General features: G+C 38.9%; 1 protein-coding gene across 1 annotated transcript in view; it reads right to left on the bottom strand.

Moving 5' to 3' along the window:
- Window positions 1–11,642, bottom strand: part of LOC124778016 (prominin-like protein) — a 519,332-nt gene extending 507,690 nt beyond the window's left edge. The window contains 1 exon segment of the mRNA XM_047253593.1: window positions 11,397–11,642. The gene's annotated coding sequence lies outside the window, so the exon portion shown is untranslated.
- Window positions 11,643–17,365: the final 5,723 nt, after the last annotated feature.

The following is a 17,365-nucleotide window of genomic DNA, read 5'->3' as shown; positions in this document are numbered from 1 at the left end:
CGTGGGAAAAGTGAAGAAACATCCGGAACTATAAAATTACAAATTGAAAGAGTATTCAAGGAAGGACGTGACAGAGAAAGCATGACACGAAGAGACAAGGAGGTTAATCTATCAGGTAAGTTCATTATCATTAATTAAAATTTTTAACATAATATAAATACGCCCTACTTACTATGCTTTAAGATCCATTTTATTGAAAAACTAATCAACAATTTATAAGCGCCCACCATATAATGAATGTAATAAATACGAAACTAAAATGTTTTAATTATATATTAATATGTAACTAAAAACATACAGAAATCCATTTATAAGTTTTACAGAAACACATTACACATAAAGAATTACAGTAAATACTGATTGTTGCTGATGCAGTGCAGTACTTCCTCTGCCATGGGAGGGATGCACGAGGTATCGGAAGGTAGTTGGCTAAATAATCCCTTACTTCATAACCAGTGGAAGAAGGATGCAGTGCAATGTCTTTTCTTCGCTGGATTTTGACTGTTTGCGTTTCAAAGTAGTTGTTCACCACAACCGTATTGGATACCCTCAAGTTTTCGAATGAAATTATGCGGCATGCACACGGATTTTATTGTCACCATTCTTCCTGTAGTTCGAGAATGAATAGGACTGCTCAGGATTTGGAACTTCTGTGTCAGCATTCCAAATGTGCGTTCGACAGATCTCTTCGTCTGCTTAATCTATGATGATAAATTCTCTTCACATATCGAGTGTTATTTGTGGGTATGGTGGCATCAATTAGCGTGATAATGGAAACGCTTCACCTCCTACAAAGTAATAAGGGAAATTATATTCATTTTCATGATCTTGTAATCTCGAAGGGAATGAAGTTTAATCTTCCATTTGTAATCCAGTGTTTGGTTGCTGAAGCTCGAAATATTTCTCCATCACTATTTCTACCTGCATAATCAGTTTCAATGATAATGAGTGAACCATCAGCGTCACTGCATGTCAACAATATTGCGGAGTGGTACTGTTTGTAACTGAAGTTTGTAAAGTCCGTCCCACGAAATTTTTCAATGCGGATATGTTTCCCGTCCAATGCACCCAAGCAAGTAGGCAACTTGTGATCTACAATTTATATTATTCTCAGTGTAAGGATGAACCCACACCTTTTGTAGTCCTGTCTTCCTCAGTTGCGTGTAATATTACGGTATATTGATAATTTTTACTTATGGACCGTCTGACAGCAACTGAATAAAACAATTTTAGTGCCATACGCGTTTCGCCTTTATTTTCTGCAAGGCATAATCAGTGGCCTGGAATATGTACATATGTTAGCTACTTAATTTACATTTTTGTCGCTGTGCCTATAGGTTATAAAAATAGTTCTGGTGGTTGGTATTTCCTATTAAGTAGTAATGTTTTGAACTGTACTTACAGGTTGCGAGGAGAATTTCTTACATATTACGCTCCTGTTGCATTTTTGGTGTTGTTCTTCTTATGAACGCCAATTTGCGGTTTTTTTTCCACATTCCACAGCACTATGAACTGAACGCTTGTTTTAATGCAATGTTTTGGTTTCTGTTACCGACTGTCAAATGTTTTTTGCCAAAGATCGAATGGTATTGCCAAATTTATGAGTGTAATTATTGAAGTATCTGTGGTCTGTTCGTGTATGCATTTGTGTGTGTGTGTGTGTGTGTGTGTGTGTGTGTGTGTGTGTGTGTGCGCGCGCATGTGTCCAGATGGTGTGGGGAAGAGTTTTTTTTTGTTTTATGTTATTTCCTTTATTAAGTGTAGTAGGGAGCCTGTGCTGATGTATGTTCATTTATCACATGTTTGTTTCCTGCTATGGCTTTCTGGATGTGGAAGTTTTCTTATGTTTGTCATGGTTGCTTATTCTCATTATTTTCATTTCTTGTTCCATGTTTGTAGGATGATGGTTATATAGTTTTAAATGCTCTGCAAATGTGGAATGCTTTGTTCCATACTTCCAACATCTGATATGTTCTTTGTATCTTGTTTCAAAATTCCTGCATGTCATGCCCATGTATACTGCATCACAACTTTGACATTCAAGTTTATATATTCCTGATTGTTGGAATTTGTCCCTCTTGGTAGCTGGCTGGCTTAGGTGTGATTGGAGGGTTTGCCCAGGCTTATATGCTATTTTGAAGCCCAGGGAAAAATTCCAACAATCAGGAATATATAAACTTGAATGTCAAAGTTGTGATGCAGTATACATAGGCATGACATGCAGGAATTTTGAAACAAGATACAAAGAACATATCAGATGTTGGAAGTATGAAACAAACCATTTCACATTTGCAGAGCATTTAAAACACTATAACCGTCATCCTACAAACATGGAACAAGAAATGAAAATAATGAGAATAAGCAACCATGACAAACATAAGAAAACTTCCACATCCAGAAAGCCATAGCAGAAAACAAACATGTGATAAATGAACAAATACACATTTGCACAGGCTCCCTACTACACTTAATAAAGGAAATGATAACATAAAACAAAAAAAACTCTTCCGCACACCATCTGGACACACACACACACACACACACACACACACACACACACACACACACACACACACACACACAAATGCATACACGAACAGACCACAGATACTTCAATAATTACACTCATAAGTTTGGCAATAACATTTGACAGTCGGCAACAGAAACCAAAACATTGCATTAAAACAAGCGTTCAGTTCATAGTGCTGTGGAATGTGGGAAAAAAAATGCAAATTGGCGTTCATAAGAAGAAGAACAACACCAAAAATGCAACAGGAGCGTAATATGTAAGAAATTCTCCTCGCAACCTGTAAGTACAGTTCAAAACATTACTATTTAATAGGAAATACCAACCACCAGAACTGTTTATAACCTATAGGCACAGTGACAAAAATGTATATTAAATAGCTAACATATGTACATATTCCAGGCCACTGATGATGCCTTACAGAAAATAAAGGCGAAACGCGTATGGCACTAAAATTGTGTTTTATTCAGTTGCTGTCAGACGGTTCATAAGTAAAAATTGGCAATATACTGTAATGAACCTACAACTTTCTCATTTTTCTCCTTTACCGGTGGTAATAATAATACTGTATTGTAATATGCTCATCACTAATAGTCACTGGACATTGTACTACTGGGGCCACCGCACACAAAAATGCGTGCTGCATACTTTATTTCCCCATAGCCAATGAAACTGGTTTAATTTTCCATTCACACCGCAAGTGACTTGGCAGTACAGGAGACTCGTGTCGTGCCTGTGTGAATGTGATCGGCTACTCGAGTCGTCCAGTCTCCCAGTCTCTTGGTTGTCAGGTAGCTGGAGATCTGATTTGAGTATCCCATGTGAATAGGGCCTAACCCATTGTTCCTGAAGAGGAACAAGCAGCCTTTTCAGTAATTGCAGGGGCAATCTGATCTGGGTTGTAACATTAACCAAAATGGTCTTGTTATAGTGGTACCTAGAACGGCTGCAAGCAATGAAAAATCAGTCATTTTTCCTGAGGACATGTATGGCGTAACGATGACGGCCTGCCCTTGGATAAATATTCCGGAAGTAAAATAATCATCCTATTCGAATCCAGGCGCGGCGACTGCTAAGGACGACGTTATCAGTAAAAAAATACTGGCTTCCTACATATAAACATGGAATCTCTGCACTCTTAATGGGTATCTAAGTCAGAATTCAAAAAGAAAAATGATTAGGCTGCGTTAGTTATCGTGGGAAAAAATTGTGGTAGCAAGAACAACACGACTTCTGGCCGAGTAAGTACAGGGTTATAAAGCAAAAATTAAGGGCCGACAGAAATTTCGTTTCGGTTTTGACAAGTTTCGGCTACAAATACTAGTTTCGGCCAGAACTCAGCCGAATCTTCGGCTTGACCGCAACCATCTTTCGTGAACTCACTCGGGTCGCGTTCGGAATGCATCCAGTTAACATTTGCGCTTGATCGCAGTTGTCGGTGCGCCGTTTAACTATTAGGAGTCTCTCCTCGCCCGTAAAAACTGTATTTTGTTGTTAATCACAATATAATGTAATCGTATCTAATAGTGATATTCTTATACTGATTTAATAACAATTTGACTTACCCAATATTGTACGCAATGGAACAGGTTATCATACTCTTTATGTTGGTTTTATTAAGTTTTTTTGCAAGCGAAGGGCTTCTTTTTAATAACCAACATGGGCTTAGAAAACATTGGTCATGTGGCACACAACTTTACCGATTGAGTTTGCGTAAATTTACACTGAAAACAATCATACTGTTAGCCGGAACTGTGACATTTTGCCGGACAATGTGGCCGAGCGGTTCTAGGCGCTTTAGTCTGGAACCGCGCGACCACTACGGTCGCAGGTTCGAATCTTGCCTCGGGCATGGATGTGTGCAATTTCCTTGGGTTAGTTAGGTTTAAGTAGTTCTAAGTTCTAGGGGACTGATGACCTCAGCAAGTCCCATAGTGCCCAGAGCCATTTGAACAATTTGTGACATTTTCCGCAACACTGATTGACGTTCATTTACTGACTGTAATTAATATGCATTACGTAATTCGGAATGAGAAACAGCAGATACGTCAGGTTGTTAGTCGACTGCAAAAACTGAAGTGAATATAACTGTATGAATCAACGAAGGAATTGTAAAGGCTACTTATGGAAGCAAACAAATTATTCCTTTCTGCATATTTTGTGTTATGGTGTGATATGTCATTAGTCATGTCCATGCTATAGCATTTCGTACTATCTACTTGGCAGGTTTGTAGTACACCTGAAGAGTACCCTCCCACATGAGGATAGCAAAATTGTAACTTTTTAATATGATGTGGAATTTTTTGTGGTAGCTATACCTAGTTCAGCTTACTTATTCTCCAAATTCATTAATTTTTTATAAGTATAAAATGTCATAACAAAGAGAAACCACTCCCACGTGAAAGTACTTTTTAATGAAATTACCACCGATTTATCTATAGCCATTTGCAACAAAACATTTACTTTGGGCAGTCATGGTATGGTCATTCCCTTGGAAAGCACAGGGGACCTCGGAGCGCCCGGGGCAGCTATGAATCCAAGCAACTTTTATCAAAATTTCATGGATCTACAGGTTTTAAAACGTCAGTCAGAACTGGACGACTTGAAAAATGAAACCAAATCATAGCAGGCGGATTCCTATGCATTACTGAGTATCGCTAACGAGAAGGGTGAAAAACCGAATCTAATTCAACCAACCACTCCGAGTTTGACCACTAAGTCAGACGACCACGAAATTACGAAAAGAATAGAAAAAGCTATAACGCTTTTAATAATTACTGATATGTTGGCGTATTCTTTGATAGAGGGCGATACATTCCGACTGCTCAGTTTTACTGATCCACAAGCTGTTCACAAATATCGGCTCAAATCTGAAACATTCCTTAGAACAGCGTTGATGCGCCAGACCTATGGCAAAGTGAAAGCCAAAATAAAGGGTCTGATTGCGAAATGTGAGTGGTTAAATGCCACCACAGACGCATGGACCAACGCAAACAAAACAAGCTCATTTCTCAGCAATACAGAGCATTTCATCATTGAACACCAACGTTTTAAAGTTATAGCGAGCGGAACTATGTTAGAACATTATCATACTAGTCAATACATTGAACAAAGGTTAACAGAGATAGTTAATGAATGGAGTGGAAAGTGGAAAGATTTTTCTGATAATACATGACAATGCACCAAATACGGTTTGTGCAATGCGTGGGCAGTATCAGTCTATAGGTTGTGTGTCACATACTATGCAACTGATGATAAAATATTCCCTGTTCTCAAAGGAACAAACTAAAGCCATAATAAAAGTAAGTTCAGGAGAATCGTGGGCCACTTCCACCGCAGTGAGCAGCTGTTCAGTGCCGCTGGACAAATTCATGCAGATCGTCGACGTAATTTGCTCTGTGAAAATGTGGAAAAACTTTCTTAGCTTACAATATAAAATTTTTTAATTACAGATACTAGAAATGTTAAATTGGCTGAACATTTAAAATGTTTCTGATGTTACTTCTGTCTATTAATATTTTTTTAGTTTATTGCTAATAATTTTGTACGTTAATTCAATTTTCTTTGTCTCGAAGATATGACCATATCGTTATTTTGAGGCTTAGGGAACAAAGGTATCAAAATCTCAGTGATTTAATTAACGGCTTGTTGTTGAATTAAGACTACCAACTACTGTAAAAAATATAAAATATATTACAGAATAAGCATTTAGCAATCAACCTGTTAGTAACAAAAAGTTCTTGAGAACACTAGTTGACTATGATAGGTAACAAGATACTTATAAATTAATATAAATTGTAGTTCAATAGCTTTCTTACTTTATCTACGTTGTATTCAAAAGAAAGTGATTCATTAATGCACTGAACACTTATTTTACTTTAATTGGATAATCTGTTGCAAAGTTGTGAGAAGCTAATGATTTGGGGTACAATGTAAATTTAGCGAAATTTAACTTAATTACGAAAGTTTCGGCTTCGGTGACAGTTTCAGCCAAAGTTAGCGAATTCGAACGTGTGCAAACTGTTGATGCTTATACGGTGGGTGCTTCCGTAACAACGGAAGCCGAAGAGGTGGAATTTTAAGAGGCACAGTATTGATTTAAAAAGCATGCAGTGAAATCTGAGAAACAACATCCCCAAGTCAACGCGGACGGAAGTGTGTGTTGACTGATCGTGACGGACGGTCACTGATGAGGGCTTTAACGGCAAACGAGGCGGACGACAGCGGTAAAAGCCACAGCAGAACTTTACGTCGCACTCGCGAACCCTGTCAGCACCAAAACGACGTGGACGGAGCTCCATAAGCAGGGAGACCTGGAATTCCTAAAACACCGACCAGTGAAGTAAATGCCCGAAACAAGAAAACTTGGCGCCGAAGCCATTATACCTGGACTGCAGAAGGATATCATTTGGCGCACGAGTCTTGTTTCATACTGTTTCCATCTTCTGGCCCAGCTTACGTCCCAACAGTGAACATGGCGGGGGTATTCCATGGTCCCCGTGGTTACTCTGCAAGGACGCATTATTGCCAACGATTATGAGACCGTTTTGGCTAGTCAGGTCCATCCCATGGTACAATGTTTGGTCCCAAAGACTAATGTTGTGTTGCAAGATGACACAGGGCCCCTGTGCATTCATGTCGCATCATCCAGGGTTGGTTTGTGAGCACAGGCATGAACTGTCGCATCTCCTCTGGCCACCAGTCCTCAGTCTTATTGGGCCTTCGTGGTCTACTTTGGAGAAAAGATTGCATGATAGCTATCCACCTTTTTCATCATTACCTCAACTTCAAACTTTCTTTTTTCAGGAAGAATCATAAAATCCCCTTAAGAACCATACAAGACCATTTTATCCGTGCCAAGAAGACTAGACATAGTTTTGACCGACAACGTGTTTTCTATACCATATTAACCATGGTAATGTATTGTTTCTGGTGTTTCCATGTTTTTCCACCCTGTACGTACAAGCGACCAGAGTTTTCGGTTGAAGCAGGAGGTGAGTCTTGTGGTGACAGAAGGATCCAATTATTTTATGACCATCCTTGATACGGAGTCTTGTCCAAATAATCTCACATGCAGCTTCAATTTCTATCTCAGTAGATTTGAAATTCTTCTCTACTATGACAAATATCACTTCAGGTTTTGACTAGCTTTCTGTCCGTGGTATTATGTGACCTTCACTCCTTTTTGGAAGTTATTCCAACTCTGGCACTTTGAAGTCAATGCTTGGATTTCAATATTCTCACTTATGGGGGAGATCTTACACTGATACTTCTGGGTTTGCTACAGTTATATATTTTGAATCCAGGCTGTTGGTGTCTTCCCTCCATGAATTTGGGAGTGGTCACCTGTTTATATTGCGTTAAATGTACTAAGTGTCTTCGATTGAGAACTAAGTTACTGCAACACTATATAGTGGACGGTTACCACTTCTAGGGGAGGTGTCTATGAATGCTTAAAAAAACTAGTCTTCACCCCAGAGACGGAAAAAGACGTGGCCTAACCAATTATGCTCTCCCAAACATAACGCCGAATCATTCGAGGAATTTCCGTGGGGGTTTCCAGCCTGCCTCTAACCCCGCCTGTAAGCTCACTGCACGCAGTGGGCCCAGTCAGCATACAAGCTTGACTTTGTTATACGTAATGTATGATCACAAGGTTTATATGTTATTCCGGAAAATACTGTTTTGTCAGTCCGGATGATTTGAAAATGGGTTCAGGTATGCCGGAACTAGTCATTAGTTAAATAAAAAGTGAATCTTGCAACTTTGGTTGTTTCTATATTTGTTTCACTTTTTTAGGGGGGGGGGGGGCGGCGGCGCTGCGAACACAGCATTCGAAGTTACGGAGCGGAGCACCAGGAGTTGTGGAGCGGAACACTGAGCTGCAAGGCCGCGCCACAATGACCGGCCTAATTATGCCGTCGCTGACGCCGGCCAAACGTGAGCAACGGCACAACTACACCCCGCCTTCACATCTGTCAAGTGTCGAAGATTTTATCTATTTGATACAAAAAACTGAAGAGCGTCAGTTTCCCTGGGCCACATTTACGTTTGTCGTTTCAAATGATACAAGAAAAGCGTTTGACAGCACAAATCAAAAATAAACGTTTATCACAAATAGTTACCTAATGTCACGGGTAAAACTGATTTTTAGTGAAACTTCAGTCAGATCCAAAATATTCCTTAAACAGTTGTGATGTCTCACCAAACAGCGTTACCAGATACTATAATGTTCTGTCTTATACAAGCAGGCTAATAGAAGCAATAATTCTCGAATATCCTGATGTATCAACATTATCAAAGCTGTTCAACTTTTTTTTTACCTTGATCTTCATAATAACTACATTTAAAATACATTCGAATTGATTTTAATGAAGTGCAGTTTTTTGTTAAAATGCAGTATTAGTAAAGGAAAGCAGAATATCATAAAAATTGTTTTACACACAGAATCTGACTAAGATACTAGTACAATCTTTCTCAATAAGAAATGTAGTACCAAAATCAACTACATAGGCCTACTTGTAAAGTATTATGGCCCTCTTTCCTGTAAATTTTTAAAACTTTGGAGAACTCAGTCCAATGTGACTACAATATACACTACTTTGCAATGCGTCAGCAGGAGGATACGTACACAACAGCAAAAATGAAAATAATGGCAATCACTTATGAGACAAAACAACAAGCAAGTGGCGTGTATCAGCACAACTATTATCCACCACCAAAGCTACAGCAGAGTAGAATTGTGTCTAGACAGTATGAGGTCATAAAATGGAATTTCCACACTCCGATCCACACACTGATCTGAATTAGCAGGTCAACCAAAATATTGCTACTGGGCCCCAGCTTTGACTCGTGACACAGAAACAACAACAAAAATTGCCCTACATCCCATTATTTGGCAACAGATATGAGTCATGAATGGCCTGTAATTCATGCCATCTACTGACATCAGTTGTGTCATTATTCAATAAATGTATATAATTTTGGGGACTAGTGTAGCAGGGGATACAACCCGTCGGCTTTGGACATTGACGTCACAAGTCGCCAATCGAGAAGCGATTCTTCTTAGTGTTGTAGCTCCCTTTAGTGGCTGATAAGTGTTTTTTGGCTTTTTAAAAAAAAATCTCACGAGATAGAATAAACAGATCCACTTTATTAAGCAATCAGTAAAAAAACGAAACTGAAACATAACGGCAAAAGCGAAAATGGTAAACTGCTATCTGGCGACTTGTGACGTCATTGTCCAAAGCCGACGGGTTGTATCCCCTGCTACACTAGACCCTAATTTTGTGTGTGCTGTTGCACATTTCAAACATATTTGCATGCCATCACTAAATCTCTGGATACTACAGACTGCCAAAATTTGTACAATCAAAAGGGCAATTAATGACTTGATGATAGTACCTGGATCAATTTTGACTGTGGTCACATAGCTTTGTTAAAAAAACTGCATCCCAAAACTGCAAAAAAAGTTAAACTGCCTTCTTAAAAGAGCAAACCGCCAATTGAATTACAATTCTAAAGGTTGTTAAACCTTTAGCATTATATTTGATAATGGCATCAAAGCTGAAATCTGGATAGTACAAACAAATATAATACACAGTCAAATGACTGTTTACTCTTCTAAAAAGTTATAGCTTGACTGTGGCTCAACACCATCAAAAGCTTCTCAGACTGCCTTGTTTGATTAATGTTTACAGCCTTGCCAGTTATGCTTAAGAGTCCACAACAACACATATCTTTGCTTAGTGTCTTATGGATATCTTCAAAACTTGTTGCATGTAGGATACTATGCGAGGAGGATGTAAATAACAATCCACAATAGCTGCACACTGATGTGTCCAGTATTGTCAATTTCCTTTTACAGCAGCAGACAGAAAAGATAAAACATAAGCATAAAAGCAAACGCACATAAAGGCAAACATATGATGGCCACTAATACAGTCCCTACGGAATTCGTGTGAAGTTCAATAACTTACAAAAGCCGAAGGCAATTGCAGCACCAAAACCATTAAACAACACTTGTACATGAAACAAACAAGAGGGTTGTACTCAAAAGTCATATTTTGATATGACGAGAATGACATATTTCAAAAGAAACATTCCAAAGTCATTTTCAAGTGATGAAGCAACTCCGTTCAATTCAACTGTCATTTTACATCCTACAAACTGTACTGCCACTGGTTTCCCCATATACAAAACTAGTGCATTTAGCTTTTATTTTCTAGTAATAATTATAGTCTGAATGTGTGGCAAACCACTTATATTGCCTCCCATCGAAAGTAATAAACAAAAATAAGAATTTAACTTTAGTGCATTATGACTTCTGAAATACCAGGGAGGCACAATATGCACCCATGAGAAAACATACGTTGTTTTACACATACCCCATATTGTTGAATATACTTTCACTTATGTACGCCAACACATCTATGGTAAGTTAAGTTGCTCTTGTATACCGTAAAACCGCTCCAACATATGTAATGAACGATACACTGACTAAAAGAAAATTGGAGAAAATGAGAGAGATTTTATTATTTCTCATAAATCAGATGTATCCCGGCACCGTCCATACTGCAAAGGGGCGGTAATAAAATATCACATCTCACCTGCATTAAAACGTATACCAGACCATGCTGACTAATGAAAACCTTGTCCAGTTATGAACTAGCTTCCTACTACTTTTTATTGTTTCAGAGATGTATAAAACAATAAACACCACTCACACCGTAAGAACGCATTTGAACAAAGCAAGTCCCTATTACATTCTGTCTTTGAACACGACCGCCAGTGCAAGTGCCCGACTGACTCCACTAACAAAATTATGAAAACACAGCTGAGCAGTTATGGTAAAAGGTTGATGACTTACCTTCGACGCATGCAGGGATGACAGCGCACTTAGGTGACACTCACACAACGGTTAAATTGCCCGTTTCTTACTGCGCACTGGGTTTCAAAATAAGCACCCCCAGCATCTACAGAAACAAAGCTTTCGATGGACCATTTTTTTTTTTTTCAATCAGCTCGTAAACACCAAAGACAGCAAACAGAGAAGACGTCAATTTACATTACATGCGTGCCGTCCAAAGATTCTCTATGCGTGGATGGTCCTTGGATGTGGATACACAGCACGCTAGTCGCTCGTTATGTTTACCCATTAGTCATTTACCGACGCGTAACCTTGACTTAGCAGTTTGACGTTAGCACAAACTCGGAAACTTGCCGGTTAAGCACCGCTCATGCCGAAAGGCTTGTGCTATAAGATGGGAGCATAGGAAAGTTAAAACTGTCGTCAGAGGCGTGTGCAAACAATAAATCCACCAGACGCAATCCAGAAGCAAGCGCTCATTCGTCATTTAACTCCATAGTTTCTTCACTACGAGCTTATGGCGCAGTGGCGAGAGCTGAGAGCATCTTCAGTAGGGAGTGGTCGACTCTGCCCAATGACACGATCTATCCCTTTGTCCATTTTCCTTCATCGGTCTGTGTTGTCTTAACAATTAGAAGTTATATAATTATGCACACGAATAGAGTGAAAAAGTATGTATATTACAATTTGACAATGTAATTGCTACGTCCCCTACTTTTGTCCACAAATTCGAAGTAAAATTTGAGTCGACTCAAACTCCCGAGATATTTTTGTTACAAGAGCTAACTACCGATTGTAAATTATGAGATATTAAGTACTGATCGATAACTGCGAACAGTACTGTACACCATACAGACTACAGTCACCGTTTGTCATCTGATGGGCGCAAGTTTCAGTGAAGCAATACTATTTCCCAGAAAAATATTGTGCTCGTACTTCACAATGCCAATTTCTTCGCATAACCTAGGGCACGTACGTCATTAACAACATGTTTGTGTTTATTCTAATGTAAGCAGAGAGTTTATGCTTTGAAGAGCTCAATTAAGTTCACACTACACAATTAACCGAAACTATTAACGCTAGTAGAGATGAGGCCTTTAGATAGACAGAACATTTCATTGCTGGTGGCATTGCAGATTCAAAATATCAGCAGATAATTATAAAACAATTCATCCTCATGGAGCATGATCCATCATAATGGGCATGGTGATGATTGTGATTGTTCCTGCTAACAAGGACAGAATATTTTAAGGAATGGGAAGAGCATTGGCTGAATTCATACAGAATATAAATCATGTCTCAAAGGCAAGCAACCTCATTTCTTGGATAAGTAAGAGTAACACAATGAATTTGGAGAAAAACAACAATTATATCAGAATCATCTTAGAAAACACAGATGCATATTCCTGAGGTACTAAACATCCTCCATCCCACATAGTACCTCAGCTACTCTTAAATGATGATACATTTGTCCTGTGCCTTATTTGCAAAATAAGCATTTGTCACATTAGCTTGAAACCACTAAACATAACCATTCCACAGAATGTTCTGAGCCTTATTTTCAGAGGCTTTGCCTTCATGTTGAGTATATTTTGACCTATTAATTTATTGTAAGTTTAATAAACACAACGGGAACACACAACACAAACTTTAGTCATCAATCATATATTTTCCTTCACTATTTACAACAGTTTGGTAATGCTTGGGTAACGATTTGATTCTGTGACTGTACATATCACGTGGTTTTTGGGCGAGGAACTTGTGGAGCCATGTTTGGAGCACATTTTTATTTGGAAAGTAAGTTCCTTGAAGGTTGCTTGATAGAGAGCAGAAAAACTGGTGGTGCAAGATAAGGTGAATAAGATGGGTGCTGAATGACTTCCCAACCCAACTCCTGTAGGCCTATAGTGTTTTTTGTCAGTCTAGCAGAATGTAGACAGGCGTTATTGTGGAGTAGCATCACTTCACGCAGTCTTCCTGGTCATTGTTCTTGGATTGCATCTGCAGGACATCTCAGATGTTGACAATAGATGTCAGCAGTGATAGTTACACCTCGAGGAAGCAATTCATAGTGCACTACACCTTTGCTGTTCCACATTATCTTTTGTGGAAGCACACAACTCTTTGTATGGGGAGTTGCTGCTTTGTTTTGGGGCTGACCATTCCTTTTACCAAAAAAAACCTTTGACTCTTTCCACATCCCAAAGACTCCTCTCCAAGGGATGCATGGAAAACTATAAATGTAATGTGATGTAAATGTTCCTTGTGGTAACTTAAAGACACTACTTCTCATTACAAGTAATGATACAGGATAGGAATGATTGATGATGTGTACGAGCCAATTGATGACAAGCAAGCAGATATGTACATATGGCACCGTCTGATTTTGTTATTTTGGCTTAGAGCATGCGATATGTGTACACCAGAGTTTTGAACCTTCCTCATTGCATGCAAATGTCGTACAGTGGTGGAATGATCGCTGTTCATCACATTTACCAGTTCTCGAGTATACTGATGTGGATCATTGTGAATTAATGCATTTAAACAATGTTCACCAAACCCTGAAGGTCTTCCCGAATGTAGAGCATCACTAATGTAAAGACGACCCTCCTTAAAACCAGAAAACCACTTTCTTGCCATGCTCTGTCCAACGACATTATCTCCATACATGGCGCAAATGTTTCAGGCTGCTCCTGCTGCCTTCACACGTTTACAGATCTCAAACAGAAGAATATGTTGGAAATATTTTGATTTCTCAACTTGACACTCCAGTTTTAGTGTCTACAGACAGTTCCACTCACTACCTCCAAGTGCCAAAGTGACAATACATAAACTTCAATAGCAATAGTGAACTACAAATAAAAAATGACCATCAATAAATGAACCCATAGCGTCCAGTATACCAACACGCAAAACAAAAATGCTAAACACTTATGCACCAATCAAGTACATTTTTGTCCCTTTATATATAGACTGTCCATCATCAATATTGTCACACTTCCAAAGAAGTCTGTTAAGTATTTGAACCGCTGGATGTAACAGTATGATTAACTGTCTGCAGTACCTCTTTGATTTTCCTCTGTCATCATAAAAGAATACAATCGCCAGTTCAGTTACTTTGCTTTAATGTTTGTGTGCTGAATGGAAGAAGCATTTGATGAAATTATGCCCACTATGGTAAACAACCATATTTGCCCTTTCAATAAACGTTGTACCCAAGCTGACTGTCAGTCTTCTGTATAAGCCACACATCTAAACAGTGCAGATTTCTTCCACATCTGCTGAAAAAGAGTATTAAGATGTATGTTATTCACTTGATTAATAAAATGTGTAAGAACACACAGCCATTCCTTTACTCATATTATAGCATGATCTGCCATAAAAGTCATTCTCAACATGAACATGAGCACCTTGACAGAAGAAAATCTTTGTTAATGTTAAAGAGAGTGTGGGAGTTTCTGAGTCACATAATAAATAAATAAAAAACAAAAATGCCTTGTTAAAGGTGCAGTATCAACAGTGGCTTCATCAACCACAAACAGTGCATCACATGCCATTCATACCATCCACGGAAGAGACATTTAAAATAATTGTCAAGAACTACTACTGTAAAGAGCTAGCACCCACTGCCACATGCACCACCAGAGGACGCCAAATTCATATCACCTCACTGCTCTCAATTGTGACATCTGGTCGAACCGAGAGCTGGTGAACAGGAGAGCAACCCCGTGCTACTATTGCTCTTGCACACCAGACCGTTCCACATCACCCACGGATTGTTTGCAGCCCACTGATTGCCTGGTAGAGCATCCCTCTGTCAGCAGTGCTTTGCAGTAGGTCCCCTGTCAGCAGTACCCAGTGTTTGAATGCTATTTATGTGGACTGAGAATGGATAGGTGTGGTATCTAGAGACATCTGGTGTTGCACCTGCCCAGGTCGAGCCATAACTTGACTGTAAAATACAGCTGTTTATGCCAGAAATCCAAAGAAAGAAACGAAATTAAAAAATCTGAATTCAAATGAAGACATAAAGTTTGAATTCCACTAAACCTTTCAACTCAGTCCATCTGCTCGCCACTTAGTCCAAGCGCCCCACTACCCCTGCCACAAAAGCTAGTTATGGGTTTCATATGGACCTAACAATGACAACAGATGCAAAATACTGAAGGGCTCCCTTGCGCAGGTTATGCCGACATTGAAAAGGGATCTTAATCTATTTGCGAGTGCTTCAGAATCACAAATTCTTTACAATGACACAAGAGAAAAAACATTTTGGTATTATCTATCGGTTTTAACAAAATGTGTTTACAATAAGTCATATTTAGGTACACCACATTATAAAATAGAGAAAGGAGTGGCTTTCTTTGAATTGTTGTGCTGATACGATGTTGTCAGAGCGAAGGCAACGGTGGACGGAGCTAATGAGGACAGTGTGAGGGCTGTGGAGGGTTCAGCCAAGAATTGGCTAGTCTGGCATGCTGACAATGACTGGGCATGGTGCTGATAAGCTGTGGTCAGACGAACAGTGCTGCTGCCAAAGGAGGGTTGGCAGATGCAGTAACCAGATCTTGTAGGTTATGGGAGACTGCAACACTCCATCAAGGGAACAGGTGTTCACATTAAGGGATAAGGCATATGTGATTATGGAAGGCTAGTCACATTTTTTTAAAAAAGGAATCTAATCTCACAACTATTCAGGGACCTAACTGGTCCATGCCAGTACTAATTAAATCAGATGAAAAGCACAGTTGGCAGAACACCCAATATAGACCGTACATCATGGCTTGTCATTAGCTTAAGAAACTGTGTCACAATGAGGTCGTCCCTATTCTTCCTTGTTTGTGATGGGTAAGAGTCAGCATATTTACAGGAATTAGTTGGAGGTAACCAATTAGAAAACACTGACCCAATTTTCATTGTCTAATGTCTTTACTGTCAGATGCTTTAACAGTGAACATTATACCTTTTTCGGTTTGTGCTCACAGTTTTGGGATAGCATCAAAATTGTACCACTTGAATGTTGACCCTTCATAATACAGGTATCTACTCCCAGATACAGGAACAATGTGTGTGCATCTGAGTGGCTGCCATACAATCACAACTATTGTTAGGGAAATAGTGTGACATCAAGTGTCAGGGTGCATGTGTTTCACAGTACCAAAACTCAATAAGGAGATAATATATGCCACTGCAGTGCAAACAGTATGTACTTTTCCCAGCAGATGTAAAGTAGCAATCATTAAATTATTAACAGCAAGAGAAGTAAAACCACAATCTGGAGTTATGTGATGGTGATGCCCTTAAAGTATTTAAGCATAAGTTCTCCAGTTATTTCAGATGAACAAATAAAATGACACACACTATTGACCATTATTAAGTATACTTTCTCACATTTAGTAAATAAAATGTTCCACTGATAGTGATATTCAGTTCATTACTTGATATAAAACTATACTATTTCTGATAGGTATGGCTAGACTCAGTGGAAAGGAGCTGTCAGACCCTCAGAATCAATGTACATAGAATATGATACATCAAAAATGCAAAAATAGTAACATAGAGCTCAGCAATTGTGTGCTAAACATAATATGCATTTTCAGTAACCACAGCTGCAGTGGCGATCATTAGGTCACCATTATTAGTTCCAGATCAGCTTTTATCGCATTCCTATCAGGGTGAAGGTACTGTGAGTGTTTACTCATGTGTAAGATGATTGGTGCCTTTACCATACAAAAAATTTGTGAAATTCAATGTTGCTTTTTACTTACCACTACCGAGGAACTGTTTATTTTATATATTGATTTAACCTGATCTGATTAGGTCCCTGAGGCCCTCTGATACATTGGACCAGGGTTTTACACATACAGTACCTTTTCTTACATCATACTTTCCTAAGAAACAACAGTTTTAATATTGTCAATAGTATTAAAATGATTTGAGTTTCTGAAGTTGCTGTGTGAGTAAATAAT

This window comes from Schistocerca piceifrons, chromosome 2 (genome assembly GCF_021461385.2).
Source record: "Schistocerca piceifrons isolate TAMUIC-IGC-003096 chromosome 2, iqSchPice1.1, whole genome shotgun sequence".
NCBI classification, from domain to species: Eukaryota; Metazoa; Arthropoda; class Insecta; order Orthoptera; family Acrididae; genus Schistocerca; species Schistocerca piceifrons.
This window is presented reverse-complemented; position numbering and strand designations above follow the sequence as displayed.